Genomic DNA, 19,425 nt, shown 5'->3' with positions numbered 1-19,425 from the left:
GAAAAGAGGGAAAGAAAAGAGAAAGAAGAACAGCGATGTAAATAAAGAGAGAAAGCAAAGAAAGCTTGCCCGGAGGGACCGCGGCTCTGAGCTTGTTCTCGAGCAGTATAACGCCGAGCCAGGCGCACCGAACAATATCCGCCTCGCTTTCGAACAACAACGTACGGATCCCCGTTCTTGTCTTTCTTTCTCTACTTCACCGTTGACGCAAGAAAGACGACAGCAGAAGTCAGAGGACATTACGGAAAGTACCTTAGTTTCGAAGCGCCCGCGAACAAAAGAAAGATATCTGCAAAGCAACGATCGAAACACTAGGCAAGATGAAGGCGTTCGATCTGCGCCCGCCGCACAAGACTTGTACGGAGTCTCTCTGAAGATGCCGTACATCAGTGCACCGTTATACGGAAGTGACTAACCAACAACGGCTATAGGACGGTTAGCGCTAGGCAAGGTGCCGACAAATATTTATTTGAACTGTCCACGAAAAGGCGTGAAATAAACGTCTGCTGGAAATTAGCGCCCGTCCTGCGTCCTTCCTCGTTTCTGCGATTTTGGAGATATCTTTATACTATATAGGAAATGCTAGAATAGCTACGCGAAAGTTAACTGCCAGTTCCCCTATATTTCAACTCGGCTGTGCATGCCTTTCGCCTGCGATAATAGCTGCGAAGGAAGTCGGATGTATCTGTTCCATTTCTCTTTGTTTGTTAAAAGGACCCTAAAGAAAAAAAAAGCTATTTGAGCTGTATTTGTAAATTACACTGCTGCAATAGCAAAAAAAAAAAAAAAAGAAATCTAGTCTTAAAGTAAGACGAGACTTGGTAGCGAGGCAGAAAAGGTGCAGAAACAGTGCCGGTGGCAACCCATCTTGAAGTTCCCACATCAGAACGTCGACGTAACGTGATGGACTTCGAGGGCGCCTCCTAGTCGGACATAGTTAATTCTTTATCACGTAGGATGGACTACATTGAATTCTAAATGACCACAAGACGGAACATGACAAGTAACAAGAACTTTTACCGAGCCACAACAGCCGAAACACAAAGAGGGGGAAAAAAAAAAAAGGCGTGTGTGACGTCACATATTTGAAGTAGTAGCTTAGCGCGAGTAAAACCACGGACACAAGGAAGACAGACAGGGACAAGCGCTACTCACAACTGTTTAATGTGACATCACACATTGAATACCGCCGAGAGGTGTCGGCACGAAATCAATTCTAATAATAATAATTATTAATGCAGTTCTAATAATCAACCCATTACAGTTAGATTAACGAGAATGGAAGCTATGGAGGAAATCGTTATCAATACACGCCGATTTAGTGCTACTGTTTAGTATCCCTTGAAGCCCTTTTCCAGCTTGCGGGCCGCCACTTCCTAGAGGCAGCGTACTAGATTGCCAGCTCCATCGAGGGCTCCCTCCCGCCGAATGTTGTGCCTATAAGGGCGCCCCGTTACATAAATGGATCTACTGGCTAAACCGCTTACTCGCCTGCGCACAAATTTTCGTAAGGTGCGGTGTAATTTTTCCGGTGCATTTTGCTGAACACCTTGTTTAAACGCGGCCCTTGTCTGTTTAGTCAAGGATATACAGATAAGAACAAGTCTCCTGCAGCGACGCCGACGCGATAAGGCAATTTCCTCGGTGAAAGGAACGGCATAGCGCACTCTGTACCGAATGGCGGCGAAACACCCTCCATACAAAACTGGATTGCAGACTGGATTGGATAAACTTTAGTAAATGTCCTGCAGGACGCACGTCAGCGTGCAGTGGGCGTCTCCCACGCAGGGACCGACCAGGAGCACCTGGCGGCCGCTGCGCGGACCTGCTGGACGGCCCAAGGCAGAATGGAAAGAACTGTACTTCGCCCTCCAGTGAAAGACGACGCGACTGTAACTTTCATTAAGTAAATCTACATTATCCGACCGTCACCCTTGCGGGCGATGCAACTCGCCGAAAATTGGCAGGACCGCACATAGACACGCTAGTCGCAAACAAAATTCACGACAGAATGCCAACCAAGTGTGCAGGAAATCTTTAACACCAAACAAACCAGCCGTTTAGAAGGCTTTACAAACGCTCCCTCGTCGCCGCAACATTCCGTAGAGCAAATTACTTTTCGCACACGGATAGCCGCCACGAGAAGCCTATAATAAAAGGTACTTCTCCGGGCGTCATGACAAAACATCGCGTTTCCTTAAATTTCCATTAGCTGGAGAGTTAAAAATACGCGCTACTATATACCGCATGCACTGGTCATTATGGTCTGAAAATGGATGCGCTAACAGCCACGATGGCTTACCCCCCCTCCCCCCACCTCTTCCTCACATTTATGCCATTACAGTAATTAGGGCAACCACTTCCGAACTTAATCGTATCCTTACCCCTATACCCGCTCCCTGTGCGCGATGGAGCGTTTCTGCAACGCCGTCTGCTTATGTTCTGGAAGCAGACGGCCCAAATATATACATACACCACTTTACTTTCAGGCGACGCCTGTGCGGACTACGGCGTGCAATTTAAAGCACTAAACTTATGGAGAGCTTAACGCGCTTCCGCGACCACGCCTTGAACTGGAAAAGCTGCCACAACGCTCAACGGTTAGGCGATATATGATCGAACTACTTTCTTATCGACAGCTCAATATGGCGACGTTGTCTGTATTCTGCTAAAATTTGCGGGCCTGATCGCGAAGCTTTCTTTGGATTTCTTTCCTACTCAGCAATGAGGACTGGCTCCCCGAGTAAATTGGGCCTGTCCAGGAGAGACCGCACATTCAAGTGAGGTTACTAGGTGGTGTAAGAGTTGGGGTCGGGCATGTCAAAAGGGGCAGCTGACCCATGCCGTCGTCCGACTCATCCACGCTAAGGACGTTGTTGAAGGGAGGAACGTGTTCTCAACGAGAACGCGGAGTACTGGGTTTATTTACGACATCTACATGAAGAGCGGATAATATTACATCTTATCACTCTAGCATAACTGAAGTGAAACACACCGAGGAGCCGAAAAAAGTTCGCTTAAACCCCCTCTGTCTTCCCTAGATCCCTAGGCCAGGGAAAACTACCGTTCCGCTTCGTCCAGTCGGAGCGTTGAAATTCGTCGAAGGACCCGCGTTGAGGGCGAGGGCTCACATACTCACTCCCGCACCTTTTTTTCACTGAAGACACAGAAAGGAGGGAAGCTTCGTAGACGGGGATTACCACGCTCGACAGAAGCTGGCGCGTCTTGGTTCCTGGGATGACCCAGCAGTTAGCTGGAACGTCTGTCAGACGACCGTGGCCGTTACCGGAGTCCGTGAGGGGACGCCTTAAAACATCCGTTGCTCCCATTGGCGACAGTGAACCAACAAACACTACTCGGTCCGCCAAACGCGTCTCGCCTAGCAGGCGCCGCAGGCCTGTACGAGGGTGACCCACTGTTAGCTTCACGAAGCGATACGTCGCAGTGGGGCAGGAGAGGCTAGAAGGTCACTACCGCCGCTGGCCGATCGTAACAGTGGGCTGATACTGTTACTCGAGCACGATATGCGTATCCGCAGGGGTATCAACGTGGTTTGTAATGCAAGTCGGTCCTGGAGGCAATGGAACGTCACAGAACCGACACGCAGCCTCAGCCAATTGAAGATCCCATTCGATTAGCCTGCACTTTCAGAACTAGTTTGTAATTCACTATCCGTTTTACCAGCAGTTCAACATGGCGGCGTCTGCACGTCGCCATTCGTTTCACTCCAGCAGCCTTGGTGCAGGACGAGTTCACTGCATTGCTTGCACTTGTCAGCGTCAGCGTGTAGGTGATTCCATGCTGGTCCGCCGCACAATCAAGAAATGGCACTGAACTGGTGGGAACAAGTTCACGAAGTGCAGAATGAATCGGATGCACCTTGAGCTAATTAACCCATAAGCCACCCCAGCAGCATGTCGAGCTGCTGCGGTAACTTATGGCCACGGCATTCCACTGAGGATTCGTACAGAGCATCCGACAAAAAATTCCAAATTTCAAGAATTTCCAGGTTGTTAATGGCAAAATTCAAGGAGGTTGCAACCAACTTCAGTCATACACATTACCCAGCAAATTTTCATATTTCCTGCTTCTTAGCTGCAATGCTCTACAGCTAAGCAATCACTGAAGTGCACACATGGTTTTAGCTCTTCAGGCGGGTTTTCAAGATTAACTTTGCAACTGTTAACGATGTTAATCACCTCGTGGTACGTCACGCTCCGATCAATGAGGGTTTACCAGTGTCCGGCTTCACCCAAAAATACTCATCACGTTAAAGCCACAGAGCTAAAGCTTATTTTCCATGATGACTGCAATGTCAATGAACTAGCAAAAAACAATAAAAAATGGTGGTACTGCTTGGTCGCTTAATCTGGCTTCGTCGATAGCGCCGCGATGGTAATGACGATTTAAGCAAGCCTGTCGTCACTGGCTGAGGACATGCACGACTGCAATCGCTTAGCGAAACTCTCAAAAGAGAATACACAGGGAATGCATAGTGTGTGCGCAGCATAGTGCCGATGCGGAGTTTCCTTTCAATATTCTGAGGTCATTCACGTTCAGAAGCACTGCCTGTATGTCTTGGTCTCCCTAAATTTATCACGACTAATATATCATATCAAGCATCACGCTTGCCTTCTCTTCTCATTCGGTTTCATATCCCATTACTGCAAACATTTCTACAGATCAATGCATCCCCACAGAGGAGACAGCACGCTTTCATTAACGAGCCGGACTCATTTTTCAAACCATCAGTGTCCTCATTTACGGTGCAATCAAGTTGTTTTTGTGCAAACTCTATTAGATCCATTACAAGTTCACCTTTGCGAGATATACTTATTAAGCAGCTCCGATAGCTAGATTGAGTTCGATGACACTTTTCCAAATAATGCTAAATATTTGCCCTATCCACTCCTAAATGGTATTTTAGAAAATCATCTTGCACAAGTAGAAATACAAACTGACAGCGGGTGACGCTTCCGTCGGTGAAGAGAAGGCGGGTGTGGGAACTGTATATCGTCCTCTTTTAATTGGTCTTTTTAATCCGACTACTCGACTTCACACTTATTTTTCGGCCTTAATTATTGGTAATTGTTTTAAGCTTTACGTAAGTTACCTTCATCTTTGACAGCGGCCGTAATTTTAACAGGTTGTCTCTCTGTTTGTTCTTGCCTAAGCACTACTACTTTGTCAAACGCATTAGAAGCCTTCATTTCCTTCGTCTCACTACATTTACGGCTCGTCCGTTTGGTGTGGGTGCCAGGACACAAAGGCATAATACTAAATGAATCTGCTGATCAACTCGCATTAACATGGTGGCAAAGTAATCCCTATTTTACCATCATATGAGTTTGTAACAGTGGCTCGATTTAGAAAATTCACCCCCGAGAATGCATCGTCCACCTCTGAATTTTCACAATTATTCTTGGAGCAATAGATGTCGCTCCACTAGAACGGCTGAAGCATCGCTTACGAAACTTCGTTGTCGAGTAATACCAATACCTTCACTGATCTGCATGGTCACGCGATATCATAATTGTATCATTTCTGCAATGAACATCTAGTTCTTTTTTTTAAGCGTGTCGCCATTTTAAGGTTCAAAGAAAAAGATTGTTGGAAAAACCGTTACGTAAACTTCACTTGACGTTGCCTATGTCGGTGGTTCTTTTCTTTAGTATTTACCGAACTGGGTGATGCCCTCTGCAATTTTCTGTGCTGCCAGACAAAAAAAACAATGCTAAAATTTTTTCCGCGTCATACTTTTTTTATCTGCAATCCAAATTTTGAATTGTGTAATGTGAAGACACGACAGAGCTTACATCTCTATCACATAAATTTAAATTCACAAAAGTTCAAATTACCAGTTTTCTTTATCGAAGTCATATTCTTGAAAATCAGTATCGTTTCTTTTTTGTAACTCTTGCAACTCACGATTCACGGCCGATCATCAAGATTGGGTTGCGCCAGGTGACTGAGGAACAACGACAATTACAACAGCACGGAAACCTAAGAGATCACGAAAAAGGAAAATAACGGGCACCTATATACAAGAAACGGTCAAGGTTATTCACAACATTGAAAAGCGCAAACATAAACAAATGTTCCAGAGGGCCTCTGACTTTTTTGCCCGTACACACTCTGGCGGCAAAACAGCTTCATGCCGTCGGACGCTACGTGCGCGAGCGCGTTCGTGAGTTTGAAAAAAAAGAAAAAGAAAAGGTATAATGACAGCATAGTCATTTGTCGGCGCCTATAGGGAACGAAGGCCATTTATTCGCTGCATGCCATTAAAAGAAAGAAAAAAAAATACAGAAATAAGGCAAGGGAAGGGATGGAACGTAAGCGGCAAGAAAGCATTGCGCAAATACGAAGTGAATCGAATAAATTCCGTTTAATATAAGCGCGGCTTGAACAAACATATCCAGGTTATTGATTCCCGTGCCACGGTCGCAGCGGCCGCGCTGTAATATACAGCGATTCTCGAGGCGTGTGCGCTACATGCGGGACATTTTTTTTTTACTTTTTTTTTTCTCTGGGAGAAGGAACTTAAGACGAAGGGAATTCACGAGCCATCGCGAGAGCGAGAGGAGACGAAAGTTTTAAACGAAACAAAACGAGGCGGTCGAGGGGTTTTGAAAATAACGCCGCAGCCGCAATGAAAAGAACAAGGCAGCGGTGCCGCGGTGGGCTTAGCGGCTCTGCTGTTGCGCAGCTAAGCACGAGGTCGCGCGATGAGGTCCCGGCTACGGAAGCCGCATTTCGATGGGAACAAATGCAAAAACACGCCCGTGTCCTGCGCACGGGGGGCACCTTAAAGATCCCGCGGTAGTCAAAATTAATCCGGAGTTCTCCACTATATCGGCGTGCCTGGGATCATAATACAATCGCGGTTCTGGCACGCAAGATCCCAGAGAATTCAAAGATCAAGGCGTGCCTACGAAGGGCGCCAGAAACTGAGCAGGCGACGCGCTGCGTGAACACGGAAACGACGCGTTCGGCACAGGGACGTTTGCATACCAGAGTTCTGTAATCGAAGCAGTTCCGAAAGTCCTTTTCAGATTCCAGGCATGCCCTGGGTGCCGCAGGTTTTCCCACTAAAACAACAAAAGGGAAATTTGGCGCTGAGAATCGTTCGGATAACACTGGTTTCATCTAATCTTCGTACTTGCGGCTTAGTGCGCTCTTTTGCTCTTTTGTATGTTTAGTTATTAAGCTTGATCTTTTCAATTTTCCAAGCAATCGCGTCTTTCTAAACGCAAGAGGAAAATACGCCTCTGCGCACACGCACAACCTGCCCTTGCGAATTGTGGTACTCACTGCAGCGCAATATTTTGCTGAAAATTATCGATTGGCAATGTCGCGAAGAGTCTTTTGAAGTCAGAAGGACAATGCTGAGGTGAAACCGTGTACAACCAATCGTTCCCCGTGCTCCCTGAACTATACCACACTTGCAGTTCCGCGGACAATGCCGCCGCGGTAACCCTCCAGTAATTTTTTGTAGGAAGGACTCCTAGATATCTTCATATGGGGTGTATAAGAGTTGGGGACGGGAATGTCAAAGGAGGTGGCTGGCCCGTGCCGTCATCCGACTCATCTACGCTAAGGACGCTGTTGAAGGGAGAAACTTGTTCTCTTCGAGAACGAGGCGTACGGGATTTTTTATTTACAATATCTACGTATGAAAGACGTGGAGAACTTTACATTTCATCAGTTTAGCATGACTGAAAACGAAGCACACTGAAGAGCCGAAAACGGCTGGTTGAAACACCCTATGTCCTCCATATATCCCTAGGCCAGGGAAACTTCCGTTCAAGCTTTGTCCAATCGGAGCGCCCAAAGCAGTCGAAGGATCCGCCTTTGAGTGCGAGGGATTACACACTCACTCCCGCACTTTTGTTTCACTGAACAGACAGACAAAAGGAAGGGGGCCTCGTAGGCAGGGGTTGTCACGCTTGACTTAATACGCTGGCACGTCCTGGTTCCTGAGCTGACTCCGCAGTTAACCGCCACGTCCGTCCAACGACCATGACGATTACCGGAGTCCATGGGGGAACGCCGTAGAACACTCTTTTCCAGGCGTTTGCTTGCTCCAATTGGCCCGAGAAAGCGACAGCGAACCAGCTAAATTTACTCGGTCCGCGAAACGTGTGTAGCCTTACTGGCGCCGTAGGGCTGTCCGAAGGGGGCGCATTGTTGGCTTCAAGAAGCGATTCATTGCAGTGGAGCCGGAGAGGCCAGAAGGTTACTACCCCCGCTGGCCGATCGTAACCGGGGTTAACCGTGAAGATTATTGCTAATGGCACCCCCTTTGAGTTGAGGTGGCGACCAATAGTCAGGCGCGGCCTGCGTGAGCTGATTGGTTATTGACACATCTGCTGTAATCTAGCATGCTGCCTATCGCTGCTTTATCTTGTAAAGCTCCTTATGTGTGTGACGATCAAGGTCCAATGCTCTCTAACCCCACTCCCTCCCGCCCCCCCTTTTTTTATGAGTACTAAGACTGCAGTAATCTGATCTCCAGCTTTCGTCAGTTTACACTCCCATGAGCTGTAAAAGCCGACGTTTCGAGAGAGGTCAACGATGTCTACAGTTCTGGCTCGGTGAATATATGCGCATTCGCATCGTGCCGAACCATTTTCAGACTTCTTCTGCATGTAGAATAAACACATCACCACCCTGTAGCGAATATTCCCCTATTTGCGCCTGCATGTATCTGTCCGCAGACAGACAGTTTGGGCTCCCTATACGCCACCTACATTCACAACTGCACCACCAGCGGAGCGGCGCCGGCGAGAGAAGTTTAAACAAAACGATTCGAAAAAAATTCTTGAGCCACGTAGGAGCACTAAGAGTTTCAACTTATGATTCGCAAACGGCTATAAGGGATGAAGAAGGTAACATCTTCGAAGGAGAAGATGCGCTGCGGTACATCAGAGGCGTTATTAGGGATAACTTCGGCATAAAAGATTCACAGTATTTCACTGATTCACGGTAGTTCACAACCAAACAGATCCAGCAACAACAGAGAAGCCTGAGAGATCAAATTTTAGCATAGAAATCTTTTACTGAAAAAAAAAAGAACACAGAACAAAATGCGCCTAGTAACACCGCCGCAAGACCCGATGAAATCCCAATAGAGCTAATCAAAAATCACGGCCCGAAGAGCAAAGCCCTGCTGACTAATGCCATTGAGCAAGTGATCAAAGCGAGGAAAATTCCGGTAGGGTTGCGTGAAAGCAAGATGAACCTCATCTACAAAGGCTAAGGTGATAAAGATAGGACGAGCTCGTACAGGCCAGTTGCAGTAACGTCGGTGATATATAGAATGGCAATGCAAGCCATAAAATTTGAACTGTCGAAGTGGGTCAAAAAGAACAAGATGTACTGGGGGAACTACACAGTGGGTTCAGACTAGGCCACTGTTTACAGGATAATATGTTTGTTCCGAGTCAGTGCATAGAATAGCTGCTCAGAATAGACATTTATGGATAGCATTTCCGTATATTAAGGAAGCCTACGAAAACGTAGACAGGGAGCTGTTATATGGGATATTCTCGAGCCAGAAAGCACAGATAACGATCGGATGGAGCTGTCGAGGGGGATATATAGAGACAACCAAGTAAAAATTGTACGGGAATGCCGAAATTGTAATGAAGTGGTGGAAATTCACCAAGTACTGAAGCAAGGATGCCCTCTGTCTCCACTGTTGTTCACGCTTTATGCTAAGGGCATGAAAGACAACTGAAAAAACAGTCAATCAGGACTTGATTTATCGTACACGCGTAATGGACAAAAGGTGCAACAGAAGGTCCCCGCCGTAATGAATGCGCACGAGATAGTGATTCACTTGTTAAACACGCACTTCATTTTCATTCGCATCATATTATGATTGCACCGTGCAAGTATGCAAGCTTGGCTCACTCTCGATTATGTTTAGCAACCGGCATCCCGTCCAAGTCTCGCTCGTTCTTCCTGCGGCAGGTTTCTTCAGCTGGAGCGTCGGGTAGCATCGAAGGAACAGTGCCCCTCATTAGCCGCAGATGCAGCTATACGGAATCTGCACAACACGCTCAATGAAATGCTCCGCGAGGGGGTACTCGAACGCGACTAATGCGGTTGAAACTAATGCTTGCTAATTCAGTTGGAAAGCGAATGTTTCCAAGTTTATAGGGCCAATAAAGCTAATATCCTTACTTCGCATGGATGTCTACTAGTTTGCTACCGCCATCGAAGCTACGCCTTTCGGGTGAAACTGCGACTTTTTTTTTGATAACGCGTTATCCTTCTAAATTTCCGAGCACTCATAGTTTGGAAGTCTCTGTGCACGTGTATAACCAATGCGAAACGAGGCCTTTACAAGTCACTACTTCGTCGAAAATAATCAATTTGAAAGTCTCCATGCCGCGCCGTTCGAGGCCAAAAAAGACGAAGTGAGCCAAACCCACGTACCATAACCATTTCCACGATGGCCGATTCACCGCATCCGCATGCAGCTCCCGTGCAGCGCCAAAGTTCCCTCTGACAATACTTGCAAAAAGTTACGTGCCTTGCGCCGGGCTGCCGTTCAGTAAGCGGCGAATGAATCTCACAGGATCGTGCAGCGCACGGCTTCCGCCGACTTCTCAGCATCGTGCCCGTCGGCCGCAGCTCGCGAGCGACGCTGTGCAGCTCCGCCACTTTGCGCCGCCGACCGAGCGCGCAAAAAGCGCCGGCAACGCGGACGCCCTCGGCGTTTCCAAGTCACGGTACCGTAACTGCGCGTATACACCGACGCAGTGTCGGCTTTATTCGGCCATTTGGAGCGCACTCTGCTGCTTTTCACGTTGGCGCCACGAATACGGTGCAGAACAATAATTTTACTTCGTGCATCAGATATAAAACCAATATTATCAGCTACGTGGTGATATACTTCTGAACGTAATGACTTTTTTTTTTTTTTAAGCGAGCATTTCATAGAACGCGGACTCCGTGGCAGTGTTGCCACGATGGGCAGGCACTGCAGGACTCCTGGCACCACTGAAAGCCGGAATGTAGTCGACATGAATACATTCGGTGAACCGTGTTGTAAGCATCTCATTTGCGACCGTTTTTAGGAACATAATGAATTTAATTATGCGACAAAAGAAAGAAAGAAAGAAAGAAAGAAAGAAAGAAAGAAAGAAAGAAAGAAAGAAAGAAAGAAAGAAAGAAAGAAAGAAAGAAAGAAAGATCGCCGAAATGGTGGTCTTGGCATGTCAACTTTCTGCCGACGACTTTGGCAGGCGACAGACCGTACTGGATTAGAGGGCTTCCAATCTCGCTCACTGACAGGATACTTCCCGAAATCCTGTTCACACGTACAATATCCCTGACAGTTTGACACCGGCGGCGTCTCTGCTTGCACTAACCTACGGGACCTGAGCCCTTAGAGACGGCGAGAAAGGGCTGCGCACGCACTGTAGATAGACCGTGGAAAACTGCATTGTTTTAATTCGAAACAAAGGCTCTTAAGAAGGACACGTTACAGTGCACTTCGGTAAATAATGAAACATGAAGCTGATAATAGTACAGCAAACTGAGAGAGTTGGGACTGGTTCACCGCCTTGTCCCTCTCTTTTAAGTGCGCCTCGAAAACCTTCTCTTTCACGAGACTTTTTCACCTTGCAGATTGCAGCAAAAGAGACAGAGAGGGAGGGATATAACGAAGGCAGGGATGTTAACCAGTCAAGAGTCTGGTTGGCTACGTACCTTACGCTGGAGGAAGGTAGAATGGAAAGAGAGAGAAGTGAGAGACGGAGGGTATAGAGACGTGCACAGACAGTCATTGGGTCAAAGCAGCTCGTGCAAACCAGACGTTCCCAGAAAGCACAAAAGTGCCTTCACTGCTTTCTGAGCCAATTAAAAAAAATTATGAGGTTTTACGTGCCAAAACCCCTTTCTGATTATGAGGCACGCCGTAGTGGAGGAGTCCAGAAATTTCGACCACTTCGGGTTCTTTAACGTGCACCTAAATCTAAGTACACGGGTGTTTTCGCGTTTCGCCCCCATCGAAATGCGGCCGCCGTGGCCGGGATTCGATCCCGCGACCTTGTGCTCAGCAGCCTAACACCATAGCCACTGAGCAACCACGGCGGGTTCTGAGCCAATGATCTGTGGGGACGGTGCTCTAGTACTGCCTGTTCACTCAGAGGACGATCATCTAGTTTCCTCAATGTGTTGGACGAAGATTGTTTTTGTGCTTGAAATTGAGGACAGTAGCACAATAAGTTCAATGTTCTCCTCGCATCCGCAAACATCACATGCAGGACTATCGGCCATCCCAATCAGTGCTGAGCAAGCTTTCATGAAGGCAACTCCCAGCCACAACCGACACAGAAGAGACGCTTCGCGTCGGTGCAGTCCGGCCGGAGGTCTGAGCTGCAGTGAATGGTTTAGTCTGTGCAGTCTAGTGCGCCTTGTATGTGCGGTATTCCACTCTGCTAAGGAGAGCGTGTGTGCTAGAATGCGTTGTCTCGCAGCGTCGGTCCTTGATAGAGAAATGGGGATGCAGAGGTTTTATTTGTTTGTTCAAGTGGTGGACAACTTGCACGATTTCACACGTGAGCTGATCGTGAGTTTCGTGTCGGAGAAACGACTGCACACATTGCAAGGCCGGTCCTGAATCGCAGAAGACTGCCCGCTTTCGAGGACTTTCAGCATTTATCACACGAAGCGCGTCGCGGAGAGCCGCGAGTTCTGCAGCTGTACACGTAGCGATACGGGAAGCCTTGAACCGCTGGGTTATTCCCACTGTTGGTATAACTACAGCGCCAGCGGAACTCTTTGATGATGTTGCCGCAAAAAGCTCCTGTGCCTATCTGGGCCTAATCAATATCGTCTTCCGAAGCATGTCAAACCATGGTTACAAGCAGGAGTTGAAGACGTACAACCGCGTAGTTACTAGAGCCGAGTTCATTGATAAATTTACCTTTTAATTAATCGACGACTGGATTGATGGCCAGAAATTTTAGTCGGACTATTCGGTTCAGGACCACTCAGCCCAATGATGACAGCGTGCGGAAGTAAAACGCCGCCTGCAATTGTCGGCAAATAGTTTCCAGCCCTCGGTCTGTTTTTCTGCATGGTTATACTCGCGAGTTCCCACTTTTCCGTATGTGAATACATCCACAGCATTCGATGTGTTGTCTGGGAGGAGGCCAATAGGCATCCTACTGATATGCAGTATCTTATTTCAAATATTTGCTATTTGTTGTGCGCGAGGTATATAAAACAACAACTACGTTGCCGAGTAATCCATTATTAGTCCGATAATTCGCGATGAAATCGGTCTAGGAATCTTCATCGCCGCATAGCCCTGTGACAGAGAGAGAGAGAGAGAGAGAGAGAGAGAGAGAGAGAGAGAGAGAGAGAGAGAGAGAGAGAGAGAGAGAGAGAGAGAGAGAGAGAGAGAGAGAGAGAGAGAGAGAGAGGACACTCATTATAATGAATTTTGGAGATGTTTGGTGGCGGCATGCCTAGCACGCTACTCCGAATGGGAACTGTGAAAAAATGAAACGACGCGGCGACGCCGAAAGGTCACAGATAAACACACAAAAAAACACACTTCAATGAGCAACAAACTAAATTACCTCACTGAGGGCAGTGTCTCTAAGGAAGGTTAAAAAGCGCCTTCGCTGCGTCTATGCTCGTCGCACCCCTTGTACGCGGGTCGCACCGTGAAAGTGCCCGCCGCGTTAAAGGCGCGCAAATCCGGCATGCCGCCCGTTCCCCGGGAGCGCACTCAGAACGGGGTGCGCGCGCGAGTTGAAATCGGGTTAGTGCCGCTTGGCGACGTGACTCGAACGACCGCGGGCGGGCGGTGCGCGCAGTCGCCAACCGAGAGCACGAGGCTTCTTCGGGGTCTCGATCCGCCGCGCGCACACCGAGTCAAAAACGTTTACGGCGCGACAACTTCCGAAAGGGAGAGAAGGGGAAGAGGCCACACACTTTTCTCTCGGTCACAGGTACGCACGCACGCACACGCCGCTGCTGCATCTGGAATCCCGAAGCTCCCTCGACGGGGCCCACATCAAAGATCCGGACGAAGTGGCATTGGGATTTTACTGCGACTTCTCCTTTTTATCTTGCAGCTGACTTTTACGTTTTTTACGATGGTATGCGTTCTTACGTTTCTTGTACGGATCTCACCAGGATACGCCGGGTGTCTTTCGGAGTTTATTCAGTTACTCTTGGGAATAGCAAGGGGCTCGCGAAAAAAATGCAGCTGTACTTGAAAAGGTTTGTAAGAACGCAGCTGGGAAATGGCACGCGTGGACTAGTGCAGTTATCCCCAAACTTTCCCCAACCCCCAGTGTATGGTAGCAAAACCGGCTCAGACCTGACTAAAGTCCATTCCTCTCATTTATTCTTTTTTTTTTTTTGTTCAAAGCAAATGCCCCCCCCCCCCCCCCCCCCACACACACACACGTACACGCAGTCAGTCACAGCGGAAATTCGCGCCGTTATCGTGGCAGCGCGGTACGGGACAAGATAACTGATATCACCAACGGCGACAGTTCGAAAGATTGTACTAAAGCTACCCATTGAAATAAATAAATAAATAAATAAATAAATAAATAAATAAATAAATTCTGAGATGGGTCAGCTGTTAGCATCACGAAACGTCGCGTCTGTCTCGTCGCATTCTTTCCTTCCTTGTGAATTGCTCGCTTTTTTGCTGATTACTAAATAACCACGAAACAGACAGTGGCTCCTAGTCCACATCCACACGCACACCTTGGAGGCGTGCCTGTCTCTCTCTTTCTTGTCCAGTTTCTTGCGCTATGTTAATTACCTCTAAATACCATGCGCAGACTAGCCCGAAAGCAAGCTCTCTTGAAGCACACGCACACACATTGTAAGAAAAAGAAAGAAAAATTAGGAAAGCGAAAACGAAAGTCCGTAAACGCCTGCGCGAGTCGAACCTCCGCGCGAGAGATAAGGATGCGCTCGCGTGAATACGGTACAACGTACACGGCGAGCCAACGCCCACGCCAGACACATATTCTTCTCCTCGCTCGTGTGTCCAAATGCCCTTCCCTGCAAAAAGAAAACGGCAAGACAAACTGGGGCACGCGGAAGGCGTTGGGTCATTTTCGGAGCGCCACACAGAGGCTCATCAAACGGAGAACTGCAACGCTAATCTCACTACTGTACACTGGTGCGTGTGTATAGTCTAGCCTCATGAAAAGAAAAAAAAAGAAAAGGAAGACGGGAAAGAACGGAGAGAAAAGAAACAGATGTAGGAATGTAGATGTCGGATGTAGAAATGCAGGAGGAGGTGTGCTTAGAAGCTCGACTGCGCAACGAAATTTCACTTAGATTAAATTGGTCATGAATGAGTTATGAATCGTGGTCGTGGGGGTAGCTGCCCCATCAAGCTGCTCATGATAGCAGCTTATTGTGGCCACCTCTGTCCTTTTATTTTTGTGTGAAGACAATAAAGGGTCTATATATATATATATATATATATATATATATATATATATATATATATATATATATATATATATATATATATTGTGTATGCAATCGTATAAGAGCTGCTGTAAAGCTGCTAGTTATACAATTTTCCTGTTACCAGCAAGAAAAGCAAGAGGTGAAAGGCTAGCCAGAGCTAGAGGTTAGCCATCTTAAGTGTCCGGCTATACTCTGCACAGGAGGATGGGGTAGGGGGCATCGTACGTACTTGACATTCTTCCTATTACCAGCGTTTAAATAATAGCGCCTTCGCAAACGACGAATTCGCCTATTGGTTAAGGGCTGTAACGCAAATACAAGCACATCGCCTCCCAAGATATTCAGCAAGCCGCGCGGCAAGAAATCGAGTTGATTCGCTGACCCTTCAGGGTTCTGTGTCATTTGCCGCATGCTGTAATCGCGTTCTTCTTTCTTTTCCTTTTTCGGTTATCAACCGCTTAGCCCACTGTCGTTATATGAAACATTGGTTCCTTTTAGCTGGGACACCCTGTATATAATTCTCTGCAAGCTTCACATCCGTGTCGCTATAGAATTTATGACCTTCATTTCGAAAGGAAGGTCTTGCGTGTCATGCAAACCAAAAGCTTCTTCACAGTTTCTATAAACAAGAAACTCGTGTTCGTTAGTTTAGTGCCCTATATCGACACGGACGTCAAGCTCGCAGCAAATTTACCACGCTTAGCTCTTTTAGGCCTTCATAGAGAAATGAGAATATGCTTTAGAGATATAAGCACTCACTTCGTTGTTGTTGTTGTTGTTCGAACGCCCGAATCTATAGGTACGTTGATAAAGCGCGCCAGACGCGCGCCCCCTAACAGTGTCTGCTCACCTGCAGCAACGCCATTTCCCAGGTTGCTAAACCGCATTGCCGCCGCTTCGAAGGATGATGGCCTCCGAGACCTTCTGCGCGTGCGGGAAAATTCACGCAGCTTGTCCGATTTCGGAGGCCATACGCCTGGCCATTCACCTAATGATATCCTCATGTGGCGGCGCCGAGAACGGACACTAAAACAAGGGACGACACAAGCGCCGTGTGCATTAATCTGACTCGCCCGGTTCTACTAAGGGCTTGAGTGCGGAAAAGAGGGTGAGAGTGAACCCTTCGCGCAAGCAATAAGACGCACGTGAAGGCAATACGCGGTCGGTCACTCAGGGGTGACACCATTCAAGAACTCCAGAAGCGCGCGAGCTGAAGTTCGCGGCAACAATTGTTGTGGTCACGGCCCATAGCGCATAGAAAAGGTTAGCGTGGCTGGTTGGAAGCCGCCGTACGAGAGCAGGGTGCTGGACGACGCCTACAGAAAAGAGACGTATAGGGGAAGGTCCTTGGGGTCGTGTTTTCCTAACGATCCCATTCCCTCCCACATTCTTTGCACGTTGGCCCGGTAGCACGTGGTTTGGAAACCGCCGTTATCCATATATACGATCGACCAGCCGGCGCGACACGTGATACGGTGAATGGGGAAATGTATAGTTACAAAATATGCGGGAACCCGCCACAGTCGCGGAGGGTGTCTGATATATAGCCGAGGTGCCGTCATTAACCACGAGCCCCTTGAACGCCCGAAGAAAGAAGCCCGGCTGCTCCTTATCGGCACCAGTGCGCGGTTCCTCGCGATATACAAAACAGAACGGGGACGCACCGCGGAATTTAACGAGCTGGAAAACAATCTTGAAGGAAAGAAGAGCGGCGCTCAAAATAATATAAAACGAGGAAAGAAATAGAAAGGGAAACAGCAACACACTCAGTCCCTCGTTAAGTTCGCGTTATAGCCAGGAACGAAATTTCGTTTTTTTTTTCTTTTTTCTTTTCTTTCTTTCATTTTGCATCGTTCGTCAAGCCCGCGCACCACAATGACGACCGCGAGGCCGTTAAAAAAAAACTCTTTTTTTGACGATTCGCTCGCTCTCCTGGCCCCGTCTCTCGTCCGCGCGCTGCGTCTGGAAAAAAGAAACGCTGCGCCCCCAATTAAGCCGCAGAGGAGACGCAGATTAAAGCGTCGTCCCGCGCCTGAATGCATCGCGCGCCGCGCCAGCGAGCGCCGCTATACTGCGAGGCACGAGGACGAGAGACGTGTGCACCGAAGGGGGCGACTGAGGATCGCATTGCCCCATCGTCGTCGACTGCGGAGAACGAGGTGCTCGCGGTATACCGGCACGTTGGATGACGCGCGGGAAGCCCGTTGCGATGTATATATAACACGCGCGGCGTCGCTGCGGAGAAGCTTAGAGATGCGTGCAGGGCATTCATAAACTGAGAAATGCGCAACAACAGCGACGACCACCATACTATACGTCAAAAAGAAAGAAGAAACGATACCGACGATGACAACAGCAAGCAACACACAAACAAACAAACAAGCAAGCGTGCAAACCGGAATCAAAAGCACGTGCATACGAGGTCCCTGCGGCTGGCTGACTGCTACGGGTATAAGCCGAACGAACATATAAGCCGAATGAACGGGACAAATGGACACACAGAAGGGGCATAAAAGGGACCGATTTCCGTCCCTTGAGTGTCGTTTTACGAGTGGGCACAAAAGAACAGAAAGCGGACAGCGCCATGCAGTCACCGTCGAATGCACACGGACTGGCCGAAAGCGGACCACACACACACAAACACACGCACAAGTCGTCGGCGTCTTCTGAGTGCTCGCGCCGATGACGAACGAGGCCGTGTCGTCTCGTCGGTCGGAAAGACACCAGCAGTTGGGCGTCTCCGTGTTATAATACCGCAGGCGCACTCTCTGGATGAGCCGCTCGATCATATATGCCCGCAGCCGCGCGGACGTTCATTTCAGTCGGCGCTGTCGACGACTGGGCCGCGACGGCTGATGTCCGAAAAGACTCAAGTGTCCCGACGACGGGTTGATGCATAAGGCAGCGGGAACCGCTATGCCATAACGTCGACCCCGTGCGATCATACGCGGCCAACCGGAGACACGCATAGAAGGTCCCATAGCGACAGCGCTGGTGGGTCAAATGTATGCATTCTGATGGCTTCTGGGACAATTGTTCGCCGCCACAATGATATACTTTAACATAATAAGGCGTGGCGGGCATTTGTAAGGGATTGCAGATGCGTCCGCTCACGCCATATGTATGCCCCTGTCTTTCGTTTTCTCCTCGCTTATCATGCGCTACTTAGACAACTGTGTTCCAATACTCACCGAAGACGGCTAAATATATAGCTACGCGGACAAGCGGACCATCTTAAGTCTCGTTGCAATTCTGACGAAGCCGGTAAAAAAGAGTTTCGCGAAGACAGCACCAAAGTCTAATAACGATACCGTGCCGTCCAAACAAGATATATGACGGCTGAGCAGAAGGCTTGCAAACTCGACGGGACGGTCGTCTGTTCCCAGGAAAATGCCGTCACGCTTTTTTATGCGCTTAATGTGAGCGACGCCACGCTTCCTTATACGCAAAGCGTTAAAATACAGCGATGATATGTGCTTTTCATAGCTGTTTTTTGTCGACGCGAGGTGGCGTCACGTCGCAGGAACGTCTTCCAAACGGTTCAAATGACGTTCCATTGCTCGGGCTTGAAGCTGTCGTCTTAGCTGTGAACGGCTAAATGTATAGGCCAGAATTGGAACATACCCGCACTACGAATCATGAATGAGAAGAGTCAGGTTGACCGAGGGTTTCGATTTCCAGTAGTAACCTTATGAATACAAGGAAAGCATGGGGGAAAGGAAGTGCCTGCCTAAGAAGTTGTAATGAAATCAAAAAGAATAAAGCCAAACATTTCATTTCCTCACCATGTTTGCTTCGGCTTGGCTGCTTGTTGACTACAGAGTAACGCTTCTTTATACACCCAAGTCCATCAAGTTAAATAACATGTAGTTATTAGTTATCTATAGCATCCTCTCACAGTGAGTAAAGTTTGGCTTTAGTGCGGTAACTTTCCTGGGTGCGACGGCCACT

General features: G+C 48.2%; 1 protein-coding gene across 2 annotated transcripts in view; it reads right to left on the bottom strand.

Annotated features, from left to right (window-relative positions):
- The window catches only part of LOC142579020 (uncharacterized), a 445,280-nt gene that overhangs the window by 324,766 nt on the left and 101,089 nt on the right, over positions 1–19,425 (bottom strand). The window contains exon 3 of one of the 2 annotated variants that reach the window (XM_075688799.1): positions 7,015–7,091. The exons of the other annotated variant lie outside the window; for it this stretch is intronic. The gene's annotated coding sequence lies outside the window, so the exon portion shown is untranslated. The remainder of the gene's footprint in view (positions 1–7,014; positions 7,092–19,425) is intronic. 2 annotated transcript variants of the gene reach the window in all.

The sequence above is a fragment of the Dermacentor variabilis genome, chromosome 4, assembly GCF_050947875.1.
Source record: "Dermacentor variabilis isolate Ectoservices chromosome 4, ASM5094787v1, whole genome shotgun sequence".
Classification (NCBI taxonomy): Eukaryota; Metazoa; Arthropoda; class Arachnida; order Ixodida; family Ixodidae; genus Dermacentor; species Dermacentor variabilis.
This window is presented reverse-complemented; position numbering and strand designations above follow the sequence as displayed.